This window comes from Rousettus aegyptiacus, unplaced genomic scaffold, assembly GCF_014176215.1.
Source record: "Rousettus aegyptiacus isolate mRouAeg1 unplaced genomic scaffold, mRouAeg1.p scaffold_m13_p_3, whole genome shotgun sequence".
Taxonomy (NCBI): domain Eukaryota; kingdom Metazoa; phylum Chordata; class Mammalia; order Chiroptera; family Pteropodidae; genus Rousettus; species Rousettus aegyptiacus.
This window is the reverse complement of record NW_023416306.1, coordinates 131,502,536-131,521,706: the sequence shown is the minus strand read 5'-3', so window position 1 is coordinate 131,521,706 and position 19,171 is coordinate 131,502,536. Positions and strand designations below refer to the sequence as shown.

Sequence of the window (19,171 nt, the reverse complement as noted above, 5' to 3'; positions counted from 1 at the left end):
GTGGGATTGTGAAATATGTGGCTGAGATGGGGGTGATGTCTATTTGTGAGGAAAGACGGAGCTGACTGGTGTGGCCAAAGTGTGCTGCTCAGAGGACTATCAGGGCAAGGGCCTGTGATGCTGAGGCCTTGGCCTTGAGTTCCCTCTATCTCCCCCTCTCATCTCCAATATTTTTCTCTAGGGGAAATCTAGATAAAATATACTGGTAGAGTTGGGAGAATGCCACTGACAATAAGACTCCAGCATACGTAGATTTAGGTTTTATGGGAGGAGTGGAGTGGTCAAGGTGAGGGTGGAAAGTAGTTAGGCTTACTTGCCGCCATTAACTGTATTTGATAATTGTATGGTATTGGACTCAATTGTATTCAATTCTTCTTTCCACACAGCCCTAAAGGTGGACTCTATGGAGAAAGCAAAGGAGGTAATCTCTCAATTAGCCTTTAAAATATGCAGAGTCCTTTTTTTGAAAGAGAAAAGACAAAAGCAGTACAGTTTTACAAATCCAAGAAAAATGGAATGTCATGGGATGCTCGTGAGTGGTATAGATACCTACATCATTAGCAAGTTAAAAGAATGATGGGAACTTGTTGGCCTTGTCTCAGTTTCACACACAATACCCAGATCTAAAGTGCTAGCAACGACATCACTCTACATACACCCACTCCCTCGCATTTAGTTTACCAGAAAGAGAACAAACACACTCTATAAGCAGAAACTTAAGTTACTCACAATAAGGACTACCATTTAATAAGTAATTGGTACATCAGAGGTTTTACATATGTTTTACTCCTCACAGGAACCCTGTGACAATAACTGACATTTTAAGTTGACTGATAAGGAACTGAGTTTCAGAGAGGTCAAGCAACTTTCCCAAGGTCATACACCTAATAAATGGGATTCCAGAATTCTCACCTGTCTGACGGTGAAATAAGTTATTTGATAGAGAGTCAAGTAACTCCTGGGCTAAACTGCCTCGGATATATTCAATTTAACCAGGGGCAAGCACTCTCTCTTCTGCCTCTGGCATAATTTTTTACAGGAGTGACATACACATCGTCTATGTTGTGTATTTCTCTTACGCCCCAATTAGATTGTGAACTTTTTGAGGGCAGAGACTGGTTCCATATCTTCAGTCAGTTACACATAACTGGTGCTCAGTAGAATTTCAACGAAGGATACCAGGAAAGTAGCTAGAAATGTGGCAGCCTAAGAGTAAGAACAGGTAAAGAAGGAAGATGGGAATAGGAGTATTGACTAAACAATTTAATGAGTACCTGGACTGGTGTTAGCTGCTGAGGATACGGTGATGACCAAGCCAGTTAGGGCCCTTCACAGGACATTATTATAGAGGTAGGAGTTATGATCAAGCATGTAAGTTACCCCAAGGACAATCTATCTTCGTGTTCCTCAGCGCTAAAGAAAACCGAGGAGTCGTAAGTCCCAGCATCTGCAGGATTCTGGTAGTCCTGCAGCGCAAAGATGTGAATAATAATTTATTAGTAGGTCAAATGAACTGCTTTCAAGTGATTGAACTTGACCTACCAGAGGTGTAGGGCCTGGTGTGATGGGAGATAAACTGTACAGAGCAGGGGGTGCGCGTCGGAGATAAAGGGGTGTGGCCGACTGGGTCCTGCCGTCAGCCTTTCAACATGTCACTTCGTTCAGCAGCAGTAGGACGCCAGTCGGTAGGGTCTTACCCGCCCACTACGAGGAAAACCGGGCGCGCTGGCTGGTCCCCCACGCCTCACTGTCCTTTGTGAAACGCCTCCAATTGTGCCTCATAGACAGAGTCCGGTCCTCGCGGGATCCGGACTTCGCAAGGGCTGAAAGGTGAGGGCTGCACAGGGACAGGGTGTCCAAAGAACGTAGGTGTCCCCCTCCTCAGTTAAATCCCTTTCATTTTCCCCTCCTCCCACAACCTCGTCCTGGCTCTCCTCCCCCAGCCGCTTTTGGCCTCCCGCGCCGGGCCTGGTGGGAGGGGCAAGGGTTCCGGACTACGCGAGAGTTCCGCTCAAATCCCGCGAGACTCGCCGGCCGCCGCTGCCACCGCCTCTTACGTCTTTCCCTTTGACAAGTCGCCGCTGCTGCAGCAAAAATAAAGGACGCGGCCACCGCAGCCACTGCTGAGAGGGGCTCGGGTCGCAGGAGCCGCGCCCCACCCCCTACAGCTCCTGAGCCTCTTACGGTAACGCCTCCTCTTCTATCTTCCTAGCTGCCTCTGCGTGCGCCCTGCCGGCGGGGCAAGGCCGGCCGGGGCCGTTCCAGGGTCGCCGCGGAGTGGGGCCGCCGGGGTCCCGGGTGGACGGCAGCGAAGGCCCAAGGGACTCTTACTGGCTTGGCGAGGCCCCCTGGCCCTAGGGGCCTCCAGCCACCCAGGCACATACAGAGCCACGTTAGTAGCCAAGCCGCCGGCCCGAGAGGGCAGAGGGACCCGCCCCTTCGGCGGCTTGGTGTACCTGTCCTTCAGCCCTTGGGGGTCGCATCTCTGACCTTCTTCCCCGCTCCTTTATCCGCTAACGAGCGCTCCTCCCCCTGCCAGGTCTGGGGCCGGGAGTCGGCGGCCCGACTCTTTCCGGATCTGAGGAGGGCTGAAACCTCGGTGTCCCCCGTCGCTGGCCACCTTTTGATGGGGTGGAGGTTGGGACGAGGTGTCTTTCTCTTTTCCTCTGCATTGGGGCGGGGGCAACTCATTATCTGGTGAATCCCTTTCCAACTCTCTCCCCTCGATACAATAATTTATAGCCTTTGCTACCAGGAGTAGAGATGAGATGCATTGTTTAGTCTTTGGGGTGAGAGGAGGATGATGAGGACAGGAGCTGTCCCAGAGAACATGGTGAAATCTTTCCTGTGATGGGTGGCAGGTTCATGGGAGACATGAGGAGGACAGGAGCTGGTACCACCTCTCCCAGGAGATTATGTAAAAGACATGCTATCCATCCTTCAGAGCTTTGAAATCAGGGACAGATTCGTCTTAATTTTAAAATAATGTCTGTAATACTGTAGAAAATATAGATGATCGGAATAACAGGAATACTAAATCTGAACAAACTAACTCATCCTTGTAATTCCATTTTCAGAGAGCATTTCATGGTTAACATTTTCGTGTATTTCCTAATAGACACTTAATTTTTTCAGATAGAACTTGGCTTATCTTTGATTGGAACTTCTCTATTCTTTGTATGTTCCAAAAATGATTTCTTTTATTTGAGTAATTTCTTTGGCTTGCTTGATTAGAGTGGTTACTTGTTCCTTATCACTGGCTGTACTCTGTTATCACTATCTCTTTCTTTGGGCCCTCTTCCTAAATGGTTGTTTGCTGAATGGTTTTAAAAATCAAACGTTAAAAAAATTCTGCTTGTATCTAATATATATGTGTCTTTAAAATTTTGCCTGCAGTGGATGCTGAAAAGTAGCAGTGTTTGTGGAAAGCAAATAAACTATGATTATTTGTAGGGAGGAGAAACCTGTTTACCTCAGGTTTTATAAAATTGATTTCCATTGGTTATTTTTGGACCAAAATTGTTATGTGACATTATTTGTTTCATAGTGCTTTTGTGATTGGGATGGGATGGATATGTGCCTTTGATTATGTAGGTTTCTGTAGTGTGTGTTTATACAAGCAAAACTGATGTCCTAGGAGGCTGTGTGCACATATGTGTGCCTATATCTATACACACACATATCTTGGAAGTGAGTTAAAATATATCATTATATTACTTGAGGAAAGAAAGCATTAGGCAGGGCAAACAATAGTCTTGTAATAGTTCCCCCAAATCACATGACAGGATTATACAGCAGAATGAAACATCTAGGGAGGTTGGAAACCTGGAGGCTTTTAAAAATAGGATAGATTGTCATCTGCCTGGGATTGTCGTTGGAATGGATTAAATGGCCTATTAAGGCCTCTTGTAATTCTAAACTTTTATGAATTTTGCTTTCCATAAGGTTCTTATCACTTTGTTTTTTAAATTTCTAGTCATGCTATTTGCAGGTGACACTCATTCATTTGCTGGTCATATATGTATTTCACTCCTAGTATAGGCATCCTGATGGTGCATAGAGGAGAAAGCAATTGTAAACATCTCCAGAAATCCTATTTGATAAAAGAAATTTTGAAGGCTGTGTTGTTGATTGGATTGGATTGTTCAGTAGAGGATGCAAATAACAAATAGCAATAAAATTAGAATATTCCAGGCATCTTTCCCCCCAAAGACTAAATTACTTCTTAATATGTGAAATAAAAAAGGACTGAACAGCCGATCTTTTAAAACTCAGATTTTCAGAATTTAATAATGATGACTGTGGTTTAGGATGTGGAGATGTTTGTGTTAGGATTAAAGGAAATTAACTTGTGAAACAAAACTTGAATTTTAAAGTTGGCAACTATGTAATAATAAGTAGCAAATTTACTATAATCTATTGAGGATAATTTTTTAATGTAAATAAAACTGTGGTTTAACAGACAAATGAAATGTAAATGCGTTGTTATGGGCACATAGTGCAGATTATTATAATGTTGAAAACATAAAAAAATGGTTACGTCATGTAAAAAGAAGTTTGCAAAGCTAGTTAAGTCACAACAGCTAGTAAATATTTTTGACTAAAAAAATTTATAAGGGAACATAAAGTAGGTAATTTACTTTTTAAATGCCAGATCTTATTTTTATGGTTTTAGTTTGTTTTGCTGTTACTTACTTGGCCCTCTAAATTAATGGGGATATTAAATTTCAGATGCGATCCCTGAACAATGAAATATGACAGTTGCATAAGATGATTGATGGATTTTATTTATTTTTAACTTTTTTTTGAAATAATATTAGATTTACAGAAATGTTGCTAAGATAGTACAGAGTTCCTATATATACTTCATACAGCATCCCCTAATGTTGATGACTTACATAACAATAGTACAGTGATCAAAATCAGGACATTAGCATTGGTATACTATTAACTACAGATTTTATTTGAATTCCATCAGTTTTTTCCTAATGTCTTTTTTTTCTGTTTCAGGATCTAATCTAGGATCCCACATTGCATTTAGTTATCATGCCTTCTTAGTCTCCTTTAATCTGTGACAGTTCCTCATTTTTTTCCTTGTCTTTCATGATCTTGACAATTTATCAGTTATTTTGTAGAATTTTTCCCATTTTGGTTTTATCAGGATTAGATTAAGGTTACGATGTTTTTCTCATGATTGGATTGAGGTTACGTATGTTTGCAAGAAAACCACAGAAGTGAAAGTCCTTCTCAGTGCATCATATTAGAGGGTATATGGTATTGAAATGTCTTAACTGCTAGTGATATTTAACCTTGGCTTTGTTAAGGTGGCCTCTGCTGAATTCACCAAGTGTAAAGTTAACTGTTCTTGATACTTTGAGACTATGCAGATATACCGTTTCTCCTCAAACTTTCTTCCACTAATTTTGGCATCCATCGGTGTATCTTGTCTACAACAGTTATAACTGTGGTGTTTGCATAATGGTGATTTTATATTTCCCTCATTCTTTTTGCATTTAATTTTTGGGATTCTTTTGTAAGGAAGAGATACCCCTTTTTGATTTATTTATTCAATTATTTATATAAGTGTGATCTCATGGATATTTATTTTATTCTACAGGTTATAATCCAATAGTGTTATTTGGTTGCTCAAATTGTTCTAGGTTTGGCAATTAGGAACTCTTTCAGACTGGTATCCATCCTTTTTTGAGCACTTCCTTATATTCTGACATCACAGGTTATTCCATGCTCATCTTGTATCTTTCTTTGTACCAGTCCTGGAATCAACTACTTCTTTAATAAGCTCTGTTTCCTTTTACTGGAGAATAGAATTTAAATGAAGATCTGGATGCTAGGTGTGCTCATTTGGGTGTCAGGACAGAGCTAGGAAATATATGTTTATATACTAACCCGCCCATGCACATAAGTGAGTGCATGCAGGTGCGTACACATGTGCGTGCATGTACACGTTTATTTCTATATTTATCTTTCTCTTTATATATTAAAAACCGTGAGTTTATATTGATATCTTCTATCCCAGTCCAACAACACAAGTTTCATTCCAACTTTTCCTCTATTCTTATTTGTAACTTTTTTCTGGACAAACCTGGCACTCATAATCTATAGTATGCTAACTTATTTATTCATTTTTAGAATGCACATCAAGTAGTAACAATTGCTAATCCATACCCTTATGAGAAACATATTTGCTAATTAGGATGCAGTATTTGTGTATAGCTTTAGCCTTATAGTATCTGACTCAAAATACTGTTTTCCAAAGTTACTTAGGTTAGTTCTTTTATTCCCCACTCCTTTTAATGTGGTTATTTTATTCATCTGTAATGTAAGTAGGTTATTTTCTTACCCTTTGTTTTCTATTTTGGGTTCCCTGTAGTCCTGTTCAATTCTATTTATCTATCTATTTTATTTATTTATTTATTTATTTATTTATTTATTTATTTATTTATATACATAAAAAAAATTACCAGTACTAAACATTACTACATAAAAAGATATACTTAGAGAATTTTTTCAGTTTCTGGTTTATACTTCCATTATTTTTTTACATAAATGAATATATTGTGTGTTGTATCTTTTTTCTCATACAGTTTTTTTTTTATTGAGGTACAATTCATGTACCATAAAACTCACACATTCAAAGTGTACAATTTAGTGGTTTTTAGTATATTCACAAAGTTGTGCAACCATCACTATCTAATTCGAGAACATTTACATCACCCCTCAAAGAAACCCTGTATCCATTAGCAGTTCTCATTTCCCCTTCCCCAACCCCTGGTAACCACTAATTTACTATCTGTATGAATTTGTCTATTCTGGACATTTTGTACAAATGGAATCGTATGTGCGGACATTTGTGCCTGGCTTCTTTCACTTAGCATAATTTTTTCAAGGTTTATGTAGCATGTATCAGTGCTTCATTCTTTTATAGCTGAATGACATTTCATTGTATGAATATACCACATTTTGTTCTTTCATGCATTGATTGATAGACATTTAGGTTTTTCCATTTTTTGGCTTCTGTAAATGATACTGCTATGAACATTCATGCACAACTTTTTGTGTGGACATGTTTCCAATTTACACATGCGCATGCACACACACACACACACACACACACTCACACACGAGTCACCAGGTCATGTGGTAACTGTTTAATTTTTTGAGGAACTGCCAGACCGTTTTCTTATTTCCTCTTATATGAAGAGTGCCTTGTTATAGATACCCTTTTGAACTCTACTTTTTTCACTTGGTAATAGTACATCCTAGAAATCACTCCAAACCCATTCATTCTTTTGAAGAGATATTCTTTTGACATTCTTAACTCTTTTTTTACAACCATATACTACTCCACTGTGTGGATATATCCTATTTATTCAACCATTCTTCAATGGAAGGGCATTTAGGTTGTTTCCTATGTTTTGCAGTTATAAACAGTGTTGCAGTAAATGACCTGTGCATACGTAGTTTTGTATTGTTAGAGGTATACCTTCAAGATCGTTTCCTATAAGTGGGATTGCTGGGTCAAAAGTTAAGTGCATATGTAGTTTTGTTAGGCATTGCAAAGTTTTTCTACAGAAGTATTGTGCTAATTTGCACTTCCACCAGCAATGTATGACAGCACCTGTTTTCCCCACAGCCTCACCAACAGAATGTCGATATATCAATCGATCGATCGATCTACCTACCTACCATTTATCTAGCCAGAGGTGACTGATTTTAAAAAATGCTCTGTAGTCTTTTGAGTGACCTGAACCTTTTGTGGAAGGGCACTTAATGCCTGCAGTAGGCTGGTTTTTATAGGTCGATGATGATACACATTGTCTACTAGTATTGTAGTGACACATGTAGGTTATTTTGTGCAGGTGAAATCTATTGAAATGCATTTTCTAGCCAGAATTATTCATTTGAAACCTTTGCATTTAATAGAGGTGCTGCATTAATTCATCATACCTGTGCTCTGAAATACTTGTGGAGTTTACCAGAGAATAACTACTTGTGGTAGGTTTTTTTTTTTTTTTTTTTTTAACCAGTAATAGCCATATCTGGAACCTTAGACCAATTTTAAGGAAGATGAAATTGAGAGTTTAAAGTTATGGTTTGGGAGAATCCTGTCAGATTTTAGTGGTGCCAAGAAACAAAGACAACATAAAACACATCCTCATCTTACATGGTAACAAGTTCTACCCAGTGATGCTGGAAATTTAGGTTCTTTCCCAGAAATGGCACTGTTGAGGTGTTTGAAACACATTAACAAAAAGTGTTGCACTGGAGCAGCTGACATTCTAGTGGTTTTCTGATGAATTGATATTGTGAATGGAATCAACAGAGGTCTGTAGTCTTAATTAAAGTAAAATCACCTTGGGTGCTATAAAACCCCCAAATAACACTTGATTTTACAGGTTACAAAGAGAAGGCCATGGAAAGTCACAGGATAGTAGTTTATGTTCACCAGTCTCTCATTTTAAATGACTCCTAGTAGTAGTGGTGGTGGTGGTGGTGGCAATGGGATAATAATAATGATTATAGAGTAGTAGTATTTTTCTCAACTGGAATTCCATGAAAGAACTAAACCCTAATGTTCTAAGATATGTGGACATCGATTGTATGTAGAGAATTAACTTCTCTGCAGTGCATCTAGAATGGCACAGTTATGTACCATCCTTGGGAGAACTGAGAAAATATTCATTTCACTATTCAAGTTCTGTGGTTCAGTGACGAACTCCGGTTGAGAAAGGTCATGGTCATTGTAGTCAGACCTGTTTTTTGTTTTCCTCCTAACTCTACTGCTTATTAGCAGCATAATGTTGGACAAGTAGTAATGTGTGAGCCTCAGTTTCCTGATATATAAAATGGGAATAATAATAGTTGCTATTTCATAGGGCTGTGTGAGGATTAAACAAATAAGTTTTTCTAGTCTACGTTTATCCATTCCTGTGACTTGGAAAACTATATGCGATTGACTCCCACATTTATATCTTCAACACGCAGATGCCTCCCCTGAGGTCCAGTGTCAAAGTTCATCTGAGTGTTCTGTGTCTCATTTGACTTTCTAAAGGCATTTCAGACTAAATTTGTACAATACAAAAGGTGTGAGTCCTATCATTATTTCCTATGAAACTACTCTTAGTAAATGGCAGGACCATTTAACTAGTTACTGAGGCTAAAATCCTAGGTGTCTCCTGTGATTCTTGTTTTTTTTTTTAATTTAAAAAAAAATTTTTAATACCCTATAACTGGCCCATCAGCAAATCCTCTTGGCCCTATCTCTTGTATATGTTTCTAATCTGGTCACATATTATCTTTACGTTATTACTCTGGTCTAAACCACCTCTTCATTGGCTTAGATAATTGCAGTAATCTCTTAACCAGTTTCCCTGCTTTCTCACTTGACCTCCTTTTTAACTGTCAATCAGCTAAGCCACTCTTCTATTTAGTACTTTACAATGACTTACAATTAAAATAGCCAGTTTTCCTAGCTATGACTTACAAGGTTCTACATTATGCAGTTAGTTCCTGCCTACCTTTCTCTGTTCACTCTACTTCTGCTACATCGAACTTCCCTATATTCTTTGATCATGCCAGGTATATTCCCGGGCTTGAGTATTTGTTCTTGCTCTACTTGTAGAGCTCTTCCTTCAGATCTTTGTACTGTCTGCTCCCCTCACATCATTTAGGTGTCTGCTTAAAGAGGTGTTCTCAGAGTCTGCCTCTTCAGAGAACTCTTCAATGATGACACTATAGAAAAGTGCTTTATTATTTTTTTATAGCACTTATGCTTCCTGAAATTTAATGACTTATTTGACTACTTGCTCTTTCTTTGTCTTCCTTACTATAATGTAAACTCCTTGAGAGTAGGAACCTCATATGTCTTATTCATCCCAGTGCTTAGAAAAGACCCTGGCACATAGTAAATTAAGAATGCTGCTCTAGGAAGTTGTCTGTGGAGTAAAATTGTCTGAAAATTAGATTAAATGATTCTACCTTTTAAGGGTTTAAGCCAAAGGAAAACTATTAAGTCAGTTAAAAAAAATTGTGGATTTTGTGCATTGGGTACTCACACATGAAATGTTAAGTTTTAGAATTTATAATGTTATCAAAAGCACATAATTGTGTATAGGATGTGCTAAGATAAGTAATATGTAAAAATTAAGCTCGGAGTTCAGTTCTTGTGCTCGTTGCAGTGTTTAACATACTCTTTGGTTGTCCACCAATTATAATGGTAGTGATGTTAATGTAGTACTTCTTGTTCTGGCAAACTATTTTTCCTTATTCTTTTTTTTTTTAAGTCTTTTTAAAATTTTAATTAGTTCAAGTATAAAGTACATTGGTTAGACATTTATATAGTTTAAAAACAATCCCCCTAATTGCTCCTTCTCTCCTCTGGTTTTCTGCCTAGCCAATATATTAATGCTAACTGCATTCCCTATGCAGGCTCCCCATCCCCGTGCTCCCCATCCCTGTGATCATCTATCAACTACTAATTTGTACCTCTTTAACCCTTCACCCCATTCTCCCAGCCCTCAACTCCTCCTCCCCTCTGTCTGTCACCAAATTGTCCACTATTTGTGAGTCTGTGTTTGATTAGCTTGTTCGTTTTGTTCCTTAGATTCTGCATATAAGTAAAATCATATGGTATTTTCTCTGTCTGACTTATTTCACTCAGCATAATAATCTCTCGGTCCATCTATGTCATTGCAAATGGTTGGATTTCATTTTCTTTTAATGGCTGAGTAATATTCCATTGTATATATGAACCATAACTTCTTTATCCAATAGTCTGTTAATGGGCATTTAGGTTGCTTCCATATCTTGGCTATTGTAATTGTGCTGCTATGAATATTGGGGTGCATAGATCTTTAAGAATGATTGTTTTGGTTTTCTTTGAATAAATACACATAAGTGCAATTGCTGGGTCAAAGGGTAGATCCATTTATAATTTTTTGAGAATCCTCCAGACTGTTTTCCATAGCAGCTATACTAATTTTCAATCCCACCAACAATGTATAAGGGTTCCTTTTTCTCCCTTGTTCTATTTTTCCTTATTCTAACTCTTGATTTAAAGTCTGTATTGATTTTGTTTGCAGGTGGGGGCGGGGTACATTGTTTTTCAAGCTTTCTTTTTTCTTTTTTAAACTTAATGTAGTAGCATTTATAGGACCCCTTTTAAATTTTGCCATGTTTTAAGACCATTTTTTTGTTAGTCACTATACCATAAAACTGTTTGGTCATGGGCAATTGCAGCTTTGCTAACTGATAATATTAGAAATATAGGATAACCTAATCTAGAACTAGGAAGGTTATGTTATCTGTGTGTTAATATAATTTAAAAGCATGTGGGAGCCAGTATCTTTCATATAAATTTATCATTGATCTTTCTTATATAACCAAGTATCCAGTCATATATAGTGTAATGAAATTTTGTCAGTAATAAGGTCATAGTTTCTGCTTTCTCAGAATTGCTCATTCTTTTGAAAGGAATTGTGGAGCATAATGGAGGGATTTATGTAATTTAGTGAAGGTGGTATGGTCGAGTAGACAAATGCATGTAATACGTATTGATCATTTACTGTGCACCAGGCATTATTCTAAGCACTTTCATTATATTTAGACCATGTTTAAATCTCATTGAACAATCTTATTTTTTAAACCACAGTTTAACTCGTTTATTTTGCAAATAAGGGAATTGAAGCACAAAGAGAGTAAGTAACTTGCCCAAGATCTCACAGTTAGTAAGTGGTAGAGCCTCAATAAGAATTCAGAAACAAAGAGGGGTATTGGTAGAAACTGTGGGGTGGGGAGCAGAAAATGGAAATGACCAGCCTCAGTGTTGGCTGATCCATTGTTTTGGCTGATCCCAAATCCCAAGCAGATAATATTGTGTGGACAAGATCATTCTACCTAGGTGTTCAGGAGCTCATGGTGACAATTAGAATTTTAGGTGGCACATGTTGCTTTGACTTCTTAAAGGATATTTCCATATCTCTTCTGCCAAAGAAAGGGAATAGACTATAGGAGAGAATAGTAATTGGACTTTGCAATAAAAAGGTGAACGTTAGTGAATCTTTATACCTTGAAGTATGAAGTTTTCTTGGTAGACCTTGAAACCCGATGATATTAAGTTTAAGAAGCTACTTTAGTCTGCTACCTGTCTAACGTGCAAACAAGTTGTAAAATAATAATGATTTACATTAGTATATAGCTTTTTAATTTACAAAGGACTTTGGCAAACATTTTCTCAGTTGATCCTTATAACACCTCTGTGAGATAGGCAGAGCAGATATTCTGCCATTTGACAAGCTTCCACAGAGAAGTAGCTGCCTGAGGAAGGAGCCCTTGAATTGCTAGATCTGTGGCATGATGGCCTGTTGTAACTGACATGTTCTTAATGTATGTTAAATCAAAAGCCTAGGCATTTTTAAGAAATGTAATTTGTGTAAAAACTACAGTTCTCATATCAACAATTGTAATTTTTATTTAAGATCAATATTTTAATGAAAATCTACCAGTTAGGTTACAGTAATATTGATGCTGTTTTGAATGTATTGTAGATTAGGATAGGGGTGGGGAGCTTTACTATTTTGAGGTCAAAAAAGAAAGTGTGGTAACTTCTGAAAAAGCTGATCTATCAGCATTAGTGAAATATCAATTAACATTTACTATGTTCCCTGTTTCCTTTGTTCATTTTGGAAATAGTTTTAATTGCTTCGGTTAATTTAAATTGGTCTGAGATACTAAAAGGGACTTTTCAAAACTCTTAAAGGTACCCTGTGTAAGGGAATAAAGTCAAATGCAAATTCATAGAATCATATCCCTTTAAAGTAATTGATGTTTGACAAAATGTGACTTTGTTTTGCAAAAATCTAAGGAATTGCTGAATATTTTGTAGTCTTAGTATCTTTCAGTTCTGTTATTTTTTTTCCCCATGCTCTCTTGTAACTGCCTCCTATCACCACTCTCTCCCCTTTTGGTCTGCCATCTGTTGGTTTGGCTCTTCATTTAGAGTAGGAAGGCAGGAAAGGGTTTTTTTGTACACAAGATAAAACTAGTCCCGTTTGGAGCTCAGTGAGATGGAGCGCTTATGCAATAAGTCTGCTGATGGTAAATTCCAGAAGTACCATAGGCCCATAGGACTAGGAAGATGGCGATGACTCTGCAATATTGTCTGCGAGTTTTTTCTGTGACTGTTGCTTTATTTAATAAAGAAAAGTTAAAAAATAAATCTTACTTAAACACTATTTTTTTTCATGGAAAACTCAATTAGATATTAATGGGCTTTAAAAAAGAATAATTATATAGGAATTATTAGGAATTATATAGGAGAGTTTAGCATGTTGAGTGTTAGTGAAATTCATGTCAAATGATTTCTTATAGTACTTTATAAATATTATTTGATCGTGTTAAAGTTACATTCACTTATGCCTGACTGTGCACTAATCTGTTTTGGGAATATGTAGAGACTATTTGCAGTCCTAGGCAGGTAATTCAATTTCCCAGACAGCATTTTTGGGTTTTTAAAAAATGTTTTTATTACAAAATATTTTAAACATGTTAATAGAAAAGTAGAGAGAATAGTAAAAGAGCTCTCATGTACTCATCACTAAATTTCAAGAATTATTATAGCAGTCTTGTTTCCTCTATATTTCTGTTTACCATCACCTCACCTCCAATCCCTGTACTTTTTTCAACCAAATCTCAGACATATTTAATTTGTAAATTTCTGATAGTTCAGTATGGATTTCTAAAAGATAGTTTCTTTATAAAATAAGCATAATACCATTACCATACCACAAAAAATTATAGCAGATTCTTAATATCAAATATGTAGATTTCATATTTTTTGATTGTTTTTTAAATACATTTAGTTTGCTTGACGTGGGATCCATATAAGCTCCATATTTTATAGTTGTTTGGCATGTTATTAAATCATTTTTAATCTTTGAACTTCCTCTCCATCTCTTTTTTTTCCCCCTCCTTAACATTTTTTGAAGAAACAAGGTGGTTTGCCGTGAGAAGTTTCCCATTTTGCTGATTGCATGTCGCTGATGTCATTTAACGTGTTCTGTCTCCTGAATTTCCTGTAAACTGAAAGATTTGTGAGATTTTGGGGCGGGAATTAATTTTTTTTTTTTTTTTTTTTTTTGGTAAGAGTACTTAATAGGAATGGTTTGTGTTTCCATCAGGAGGTGCATAAAGTTTTATCCCTCTTTGTAATTCTGTGGCTATTGGTGATCATTGCTTAATTTATTAATTCATCAGAGATTGCCAAATAGTGAAATTCTACTGTTCCTTCCTAATATATTATGTGGTGTTCTTTTGGGTAGTTCTACAACAATGTAAATTGTATATTTAGGGCATCGTATTTATGTTAGAACTGGTTCTGGGATGATTTGACAAAGTTCTGTGGTGGAATTCCTTTCAGGGAAGAGTGTAAGTCTTTATTGAAAATTCAGAGAAAACTTGAGAATATTGAATAACTAGACTGTTTAAAGGATGTTTGGCCAATAAATAGATTAGCATCCATTGTGCGATAACAGCTTGTGACCTAGTATGTGGAGCTGGTCATTGGTGTTTGTTCTTTTTAGAAGTCAGTGTTCCTATTCAGAAATTTCAAGTGATTCATGCAGGGCAGCAGGTATTAGTTTCTTGAGCCAGATTTTTCAGCATGGATTTGAACATACTTTGTGTGTGACTCAGATTTAAAAAATACTGAATTGGGAAGGGACTTAGAGGGCTAAGAGAATGGGGTGAAGGGTTAAAGAAGTACAAATTAATAGTTGGTGGTCACAGGGATGAGGAGCACAGGATAGGGATTGCAGTTAGCATTAATGTAACAGCTAGGCGGAGAGCCAGAGGAGAGAAGGAGCAATTAGAGATATTGTTTTATAAACTATATAGATATCTAACCAATGTACTGTGTACTTGAAACTAATAATAAAAAAAAATTATTATGTAAAAATAAATCAAATTTGCATAACAGCATATTTTGTATTAAAGGTTGTCAAAGAACTGAAGCAGTGTTTCTCAGTGTAACTCCTTGACAAAAAGGCTTTTGAGGCCAAATAAAGTTGATAAACAACATGCACTTTATCCTCCTATGGAATTTAATAATACATATTAACATTTAAAGACATACAGTAAAAAAAAACTTGTTTAACATTAACTCAGACTTTTCCAAATTTCTTTGATCACTGAAGCTCCCCTCCCCCCAATAACATCTTGAAGAACTAGTGGGACAAATTTTTTAGAGGAAACAATTTTTGAGAAATATTGGATTAGAAGATTTGAACACAGAATAATTAGAAAAATGCCTGATGATAAAGAGTGTGTATGACTTCACTACAATGTGGAGAAATTTTTGATAGGTAAATAATAATAAGGCATTTTTCAAGGAGATAGAAGTAAGAGGCAAATGTTGGTTGGTTATTTTATCTTAGCCAGTAAGCATTATACTTTTAGGGGAGCAATGTTAGGAAAGGACTTCTGTCATCTATAACATTTACTACATGCCACGCACTGTTTAGATCCTTTTTATATCATTTGTAATTTGTTCAGTCTTCACAACAACCTTATGCTGTAGACACACTATTGTTATCTCAATTTTACAGGTGATGAAATTGAGGCAAACAGAGATTAAGTAAATTATTCAAGATTACATTGCAGAGTTGGTGACATAGCAGAGCCAGGATCTGAATTTAGGCAGCCTGGCTCCAGAGTCCATGTGCATAGCCACTACTCTACACTGCAAGATATGGCAGATGGAAATGAAATAAACATTAGATTAGAAGAGGATTTAAAGTCTTTTTGGAGGGAACAAACATATTTTCTTTAACTTTCAGAAAATCAGGGCTGAAAGAGAAGAATGTGAAGTGTGGGGTGTGTCCTACTGAAGATAGAAAACATGGAGACCTGGACACTGTTATTCATAAAAAAGGTATACCTCCCAAAGAGAGACGCAGGTAGAAGGCTGAGTTAAAGGAGCATTGTTATTACTAGAATTTCAGACTTAGAAGTGAATTGGAGCTCATTTAATAAGACTGTCTCATTTTATGTATGAAATCTGAGGTTACATAGTTCGTTCATGTGCTTGTACTAATAAACATAGCTCATATAGTCTATTACATTAAAGCACTTTAACATGGATTCTTATTTGTTAATCTAGACAGCCTTCAAAGGTATGTTGGTAGGTTCCATATTTTCCACAGCAAAGCTGGTTCTTGAATTCAGATTTCTGCATCTTTTAAAGTTTTCTACACTATATCATATCACCTTAGTTCTTGAAGATCAGATATTAAAGAAGAGAAGTGCATGCTTTTGAAATGAGTTGAGGATCTGAGTTAGAAAGAAAAGTTGCTTCCTTCTAAGTGTCAAAAATAATATATACTATTGTAAAAACCAATCTTTTAGGCAGTATAGGGAGATATAAAGAAAAAAGTGAAACCTATCCCATCAGGCAGAGTAACCACTATTAAATTCTAATGTGTAGTTCTCCAGATTTTTTCTAGATCCATTTGCTGCTTTATAACCTAAGATATTATATTTTTAAAAGAAAATATCCATAGGCATTTGGTCTTTTGCTTCTACCACAGGAAAAAGGTACATGCTGGCACAATAGACATAAAATGGTAATGTCCTGTGTAAACTGGGCTGTATAGTCAGCCCTTTGACGAACCCCCCTCTGCCCCTTCCTGATAGTTGATCTGTTAGTAAAGACTAGGTGAACAAATAAAAGAAATGTTTGGGGTTAGGTTAATTTAAGGAGGTGAAGGGTTGTATAAAGCTTATTTTTACTGTTTTTATGTGGAATTTGAGATTATTGATTGTTTTGTAGTTTGATAGGAAAAATCTTTTCATACTATACTGGATTAAAAGATAAATAACTCAGACCTCTTTGAGTAAACATTAAGAAGAATAAAGTATGGTTCTTTTGGAGTACTCTATATGTGGCCATTTTTAGAATGTGTGTGTGAGTGCATTTGTGAGTGTGTGAGAAACTCTTGATTATCAGTACTGTTGGAGTGGTGGGAGGGGAAAGGAGTCTATTGTGTTGGTTGTAGAATGGATTTTTGTACTTAAAGTCAGTTCTTTAGCATATTTTGCTTTCTGTTTTATTGACAGCATCTTGTAATTTGCTTTGTTAATCAGTCTTTTTTCCCAAACAGATTTTTGGGATGGTCTTATTTTAATGTTTTTCTTTTTGAGGAGTGGGTTATATTTTATTTACACCTCTCAATATTTCCTTGTTGATTGTAAGTTGAAGATAAGGCTTATGAGTTTAGCTATGCTAGTTCCTTTGCTGTTTCATATGAATTTTAAAATAAGATTGTCTATAGCTACAAAAATCTTACTGAGATTTTGATAGGTATTTCATTAAATATATAGATCAATTTGGGGGATAACTGCCATTTTTATATTTATTCTTCTAGGAACATGGCATGTCTCTCCATTTATTTAGATCTCCTTTGATTTCTTTTATCTATGTCTTATAATTTTTAGCATATGGCAGTTGGGTATTTCATTAAAAAGTGTTTAAAAAAACTATCACAGCATAATGCATATTCATAGAAGTGTACATACAACCAATGTATAGTTCGATTAATTCCAAAGGGTTGGATTTATTTCCAAATTCTAACATTTTCTGTCAACCTGAGAGATTTTCAGGAGGGAGTTAGGTAGGATTCAAGATGAGAGAATAAGAGAAGCTTCTTATTTCCTCCTGAGTCAGGTCTTCATAGTGCAGCCTTGTTTTATTTAAAAGTAAATTCTCAAGACAATAGACAATATTCAGGTATAGTTAAGCTCATTTCCAAATCAGTTTTGCCAGTTAGCTTTTTCCTGCTATAATTTCCCTTCAGTCATGTTACAGTAGAGATTTGTCTTTATGTTCTCTGATATATAGGAATTAATACAATTTTAAAATAATGAAGACATAGGTTGAAGACTTAAGAGATGGATAATTCTGCCTTCTCACTTTTGTTGAACCCAGGTATTCTCTGCCCTTTAGCTTCCTTCTGTGTAGTTTGTACAGAGCACAAGCTTAAGTAAACTTGTCATCTTGCTGTCTGGCTTTTATCTTCTGAGGAAGGGTAGGCAACTTTTTGTCTGTGTTTATGGGAACAATATTTTTTCTGTCTGCTCCTTTTTGAATAAGGCTTATAAATCAACTCAGTTTATAAACGGGGTAGTATCACTATTATTTCTTAAAGGAAAATGATTATGTTATAAGGAAATTAAAAGTGAGACTTGCTTAATGTACAGATACTTTGGGAATAAATGAGTTTATTACATATGCTCCATCAGGAAGGACAGGGTTAATAATGGAAAAACTATACTTACCATTTAACCCCTATATGTAATTCTATCATAAAAGATAATATTTTTTTCCTCTTTTACATTACATTATTGTCAGCTGTTTCTGCCCTCCTCCATTTGAAAATTTCTCAGATCTATAGAAGAGTTGAAGAACAGTAGGATAGGTACCCATATACTTTTTACCTAGTTTCACAGATTGTAACATATTGTTGCAGTTACTTTTTTTTTTTCTAAACACACATTCAATTTTTGTTTAAGTGAGAGCAAATTGTAGTTACCAAGATATTCCCTACCCCCATATTCCAGTGTACATCTCCTAATAATGACATTATCCAGCATAACCACAATACCTTTATCATGCCTAAGGAAAATAACCTGAATGTATTATCTAACATGCAGTGTCTATATTTAAATTTTTCTAGTTGTCTCCCACATATATTTTATAACTTTTTTTTTTTTCCCTGATCCAGGATCCAATCATATTCACTTTTGCTTTGGTTTTTATGTCTCTTTAGTCTCTTTTAATCTATAAAAGTCCCCTGCCTTTTAAAAATGACATTAACTTTATTGAAGAATCTAGAGCATTTGTCTTAAATAATGCCCTACAATCTGAATTTGCTCATTGTTTCTTTAAGATTTTATATTCAGGCTAAACTTGTGTTGCATGAACTCTTTATAGATGATGTGTACATTTTGTATCACCTTAGGGGGCACTTAATGCTATTTTTTTTCCATTATAGATGATGCTAAATTTGATCACTTATTTTAGGTGGTGATTACTATCAGATCACTTCACTGTAAATGCATTTTTTTTCCCTTTACAACTAATAAGTGATGTAGGGTA

The 19,171-nt window shown here is 36.2% G+C and overlaps 1 protein-coding gene across 17 annotated transcripts in view; it reads left to right on the top strand.

Moving 5' to 3' along the window:
- The first annotated feature begins 1,700 nt into the window (after positions 1 to 1,700).
- The window catches only part of HERC1 (HECT and RLD domain containing E3 ubiquitin protein ligase family member 1), a 163,097-nt gene continuing 145,626 nt past the window's right edge, over positions 1,701 to 19,171 (top strand). For 13 of the 17 annotated variants that reach the window (XM_036218075.1, XM_036218073.1, XM_036218074.1 and 10 more), the window contains exon 1: positions 2,037 to 2,185. The gene's annotated coding sequence lies outside the window, so the exon portion shown is untranslated. Of the gene's footprint in view, positions 1,831 to 2,029; positions 2,186 to 15,854; positions 15,950 to 19,171 lie in introns of those variants that run through there. The other 4 variants (XM_036218062.1, XM_036218060.1, XM_036218063.1 and 1 more) reach the window with 4 other exon arrangements.